Below are 5,553 nucleotides of genomic sequence, written 5' to 3' on the forward strand. Positions count from 1 at the left end.
CTATCTATATATGTGTGTATATATATGTATATGTGTATATATATGTATATGTGTATATATATGTATATATATGTGTGTATGTATATAAATATATATATATATAAATATATGTATGTATGTATATATATGTATGTATATGTATGTATATATATATAAATATATATATGTATGTATGTATATATGTATGTATATGTATGTATGTATGTGTATATATATATATATATGTATATATAATTTTTATATATGTGTATATATATGTGTATGTATATATATATATATATATATATATACATACATATATATACATATATATATACATATATATATATATATATATATATATATATATATATATATATATATATATATATATATATATATATATATATATGTGTATGTATATGTACAATATCTGACAGTAAAGTACATTTTTGAAGCTGTGGTGGTTCTGTAATAGTTGACTGTTTTACACACATTATTTATTTTATTATGACACCACTATATCCTCAAAATAAGTAGCCAGTGAGTGTGTGGTTATTCATTTTAAATTCCTCCCCTCAGTCTCAAGACTGCAAGAGTCTTTACGCAGAGTCAATGCAGAGGGAGTCTACATGAGACGTCTGAGGCTGCGTGTATTAAGGCGACGGCAGTATTTTGTTCCTGGCCCAAACTCTTTGTGGCATATAGATGGCCACCATAAGCTTATCAGGTCAGTGATATTAGCAGATAAACAATGCATCTTTCTATATGTTTCATTACAATTGTTATACAATAAAGTTATATTTTTTCATGTGTTTGCAACAGGTGGAGATTTGTTGTCCACGGTGGGGTGGATGGATTCAGTCGTTTAGTGGTCTACCTGACTGTGGCCGGCAATAATAGAGCTCATACGGTCTTACAGAGCTTTATCGCCGCTGTTGAGCAGTATGGGCTGCCATCAAGGGTACGGTCTGACAAAGGGGGGGAGAATGCAGATGTAGCAGAATTCATGATCAGAAGCAGAGGTACCGACAGGAATTCACACATCACAGGCAGAAGTGTCCACAATCAGCGGTAAAGAAATATGTTTGGCAACTAGGCTCACACAACTAACATACTAGTTGAATGTACTTTAGCATATGTCATAAATTAACAATTTCTCAATTTTATCCTAAACACAGAATAGAGAGGATGTGGAGAGATGTTTATGAACATGCCCTGGACCTCTTCTATCAGATCTTTACTTCATTGGAAGATCAGGAGACACTGAATCCAGACAATGAAGTCCATCTTTTCGCTCTGCACCGGATTTTCCTTCCACTGGTTCAGCAAAGCCTCGACTCTTTTCGAGATGCTTGGAACTTCCACGGTCTTAGAACTGAAAGGAATCAGTCACCACAGCAACTCTGGAGAAGTTACAGAGAGCAAGGCCCTGAGGAGGATCCTACTGAGGTTAACAATGAACTTTAAACACTTTCTTAAAATTGTTTCCCCAAAGGAATTATGGGAGAAAAAAATGGTGCTAAATGTGATACTTTAAATGAAACATTTACTATAGATTATTGTCTCTTTAAAATCTCCCGAGCTTTTAAAGATCAACCTGTGAGCTGTAGTTTCTACAGTGCATACTATGCAAAGCTGTATTATTTTAAAAAACTGAATAAGTAACATTTCATTTCTCACTGCCTTGGTGACCAAAAATAACAATCTTGTGTAAGGACATGTCAAACTAGTTTTAAGTACAAGACTGATTATGCTTGTCATCCATTCAGGTTCCTGAAGAATATGGGATCGATTGGAACGGACCTCACTGCCTTCATCGAGGCACTGTGTCAGTCCCCGAGGTTCAGCTGGCCCGTGAGCTCTCAGATGAAGAGGTTGCAATTTTGCCAGCTCCAGGAGTTTCTGTTACTGATGCACTTAGACTATATGTAGAGACTGTGGAAGTGTTATCAAGAATCTTAGACTGATGTCCAACCCATGTTTTTATTTGTTGTGTTAGAACAAGCAAGGAAAAACTGAAAGTTTACTTTCCTTTTAAAAGAAAGGAAAAAAAGCTGTTTCTTTGAAGCTTCCTGTCTCATTATGGTCCACAGAATGACTAACATGAATGCTGTACTGTTAGCACTGAAGGTGCAGAAAGTTTGATTTTAGTAAATGGAAGAAAAAAAAGTCAACTACTGCACAGTGTGTTAATGTTTTCAAAGACACTGAACTTGTGTCAATTCATCTGAACTGTGTATGCATTGACATTAGGGCTGGGCAATATGGAGAAAATCAAATATCACATTTTTGACCTAACACCTTGATGTCGATATTGCAACGATATTGTAAGGTTGACAATTGGTGCATTCACAAAATATCTTCCACATTTAGATTTCGGATAAATAACTATCATATTGTGGATATAATGACTAAGTGGTAAAAGGCAAATAATAGAACAGCTAGAACAGTCTGGTAAGTTCAGAAAATGACATCACTTTACTGTAATGCAGCCTTTGAAACCAGGAAAAGACTAAACTTACCATGTAACGATATTACACTTCTTCAAAATCTAATGGTGCTTTTCCATTACATGGTACCTACTCGCCTCGCCTCGCCTTTTTTGGTTTTCCATTACGAAAAAACATCTTCAGAACCTGTCACAACGCTGAGTTGACATAAAAACAGCACTACTAAACAACTACAACTAAATATTAGAAAAATAGAAAAACCCAGTTGCATGTTATTAATTGTCTGTAACTGTATTATCTTATCTAATTATATCCTACAGGTGTTATCTTTCTATTAACTTTTCAGTTACACACAATCTTATAGCAACACTATTGTGATGACACAAACCACTGTCTGTTTCTTTGCGATCCAACTCCTCGTTGACAATCACTGCCGGTACTACTGCACTCTCAGCTGATGTTTCAGGCCTCACTGGAACACTGTCACTGACTAGGGCTGTCTCACTATCATTTTCTTCACTTTGGCCTCCCTCTTGTTCTCTTTCTGATTCCTGCATGGGTGTCCTTGAAGTTAACACAATTGAAATGATGGTCATACTCGCTTATTTGTGTGCACAACAATAAGAGAGACATATTCCCAAAGAAAATAAATTATGCTACCCTTGCATTGCTTTAAGAAGTACATACCCATTGCAGCTCAATCTGTGCAGCTTCATCTCTGAAAAGGGAACTTCCTTCTGACAAGTGATGCAGGGGATGACTGGACCAGAGGCAGGACATGAGCTCTCCTAACAACAACAACAAATGGCTTTTAATTAATGATTAAAAGTCACCAGTAATCTTTGTTTTGATTATGTATTAAACTAAGTCTCTGTAAATGTATGTACACAATCTAAGGGTAGATCCTGTTGAAGTGGACGTATGTAGATTGTAGCCTGTCCAATCATCGTCGATGGATCTTTCAGATAGGCAAGGGTGTATCCAGTGCTGGGACACTGAAGCAACGCAAGATTTCGACTGCGAGTAGATCCTACAAGTTTTAGAAATTCAAAGCCTCCCCCTTGTTGGAGCTTCGGAAACACTTCCATCAGTTTATTTGTTATAACCATGGGATCGTGGTCATTCCCTGGAGAAAAAAACAAAACAAAATCATAACTCACCTCACCTTAAATTAAGCAAATAAGCCTGTGATAACTATTATTGACACTATGAACACCAATTAAGTTTGAGTCACTATAAAAAGAAATGCAAATAATTTCAACAAGCCACAGACAGTACAAACTTTTTTTACTTTTGGTAAATGCCTAGTTTCGCACTGACCTGAAAATGTTACTTTTTGCTCTCCAAGTCCTGAAGTAAGAAGTTCAGCTTTAAACAGTACGCTTGGAATTTTATCCGCATTGTGGTCAGCCAAACAACAGACAGTGTGTGTGTAGCTTCTTCGGCTAACTTGGACTTGTGCTGGTCGTCTCGTCATATTCCTTCTGGCTCCAATGTTATATGGCGCAAAGAGCCTTGCTACCTCCGCTGCAACACAGAAAAACGTAACAGCTCAATGGTCACCAGTCAGCTAAAACAGCCTCTACTTCTATCTTGGGATGCTCAAGCCAGCTAACACCATTTAGCCGATTAGCGAACTAGCTAGGTTTATGCTTCCCCCCCCATTAACAATAAACGTGTCACGCACGAAGCATCATAATACCGCATGCAAATACATGTTCGAGTCGATCTAATTTAACCTACACGTGTGTCCCGAATCATTAAATAGTAGCACACCTGGCTAACATGAAATTACTTAGCTTACCTTGGACAGGTGTACGTGATTGAGCGGCCGGTATCTGCTGTGACTGAGCTGCCGGAGTCACCGGTGCCGCGGGAGCCGTTGGACTTCTGCTCAGAGCTTCCTCAATCAAATTCGCTGCTTCTCTCAGCAGCTCCGGGCAACTTTTAGACATTTTGTCCTGCACCTCACACAGCGTCTCAACATTGGGGCTAGCAGGACCGAGTCTTCTCTTGATTTTTAGCCGTTGCAATGAAAGTTCTGTTTAACCGTGTAACTAAACCAACCTAGAGGTGAATAGCGCCACCCAGTGTATTGGAATGTGTTCAGTAGCTCTGCATCAATCCATTATCCGGAATTGATTTGTCTTGGCTTGATGCAGAGGGTAACCAATCAGGCGTTAGGTTCCGCCTACCAACTTTTGATGGGTCAGTTTGACAGTTTTAAGTAATTCAGGAAGCACTCCAACGCAGGACCATGAAATGTAAATGTAAATAGTGAAATAATTATATATGTATTTTACATAAAATGAATCGGTATTTGAATTAATTAATGACACATTTAATAACACATTTATGTATTTAATTCTAATTTGAATTAATTAATGACACATTTAAGTAATTATTTAATGGTGTATTTATTTATTTAATTGTGGCACTTTTAGTCCTCCATATTGAACATTCTATCATCAATGAGCTCGAGAAGATCAGAGGATTTGATCCTGATTCGATAACCCTCACATCTATCATCCAATCACAATGTTTATGCAAATTAGACTGATAGGAAAACGTTCGAATTTTGACAGATGCGGTGAAGGAGGCAATGGACTGCAGACGTTCCATCAACCAGATTGGCGCACATGCAACAAATCTGATCTAACAAAGTGGATATTCGGCAAATCCGTCATAATTTATGTATTGTACCAGGCCCACAATGTGGTTACTTAAGTCCGATTTGAATATATTTGGCTGTTTTCGCTGCATAACATGTAGAAGTTGTCCTTTTTCAGGTTTATTAAAACTGACCGCTAAATGCTAGCATAGCTAGCATACAGAAAACGGTGGTGGTAGTCAAAGTCATTTTTAACTAATGCAGTTGATTGGTTAAGATGCCATAAACATGTGTTGGAGTTGACATCCATACAAGCATTATACTCCGATTTTTACCTCAACATGGTGTGAAATAACCATATAAACACTATCCTAAATGTAGGCTAATTTTGCTGGGGGCCAATGAGGAGACTGAGTTGCACGTTGCGTCACAGTATTGTTTTGAAGGTTCGTTTTAGGGCTGATGCCCAATTGAGCGTTCTACTCAATGCATCGTCATTGGGGGCTGATT

The 5,553-nt window shown here is 37.5% G+C and overlaps 1 long non-coding RNA gene across 1 annotated transcript; it reads left to right on the top strand.

The window, feature by feature from the left end:
• The first annotated feature begins 434 nt into the window (after positions 1–434).
• LOC311106270 lies at positions 435–1,839 on the top strand. The gene is made up of 4 exons (XR_014610300.1): positions 435–709; positions 805–1,053; positions 1,161–1,431; positions 1,752–1,839. It is a non-coding gene; the product is annotated as an uncharacterized lncRNA (long non-coding RNA).
• The last annotated feature ends 3,714 nt before the right edge of the window (positions 1,840–5,553 follow it).

Source organism: Coregonus lavaretus (assembly GCF_964263955.1).
Source record: "Coregonus lavaretus genome assembly, chromosome: 30".
Taxonomy (NCBI): domain Eukaryota; kingdom Metazoa; phylum Chordata; class Actinopteri; order Salmoniformes; family Salmonidae; genus Coregonus; species Coregonus lavaretus.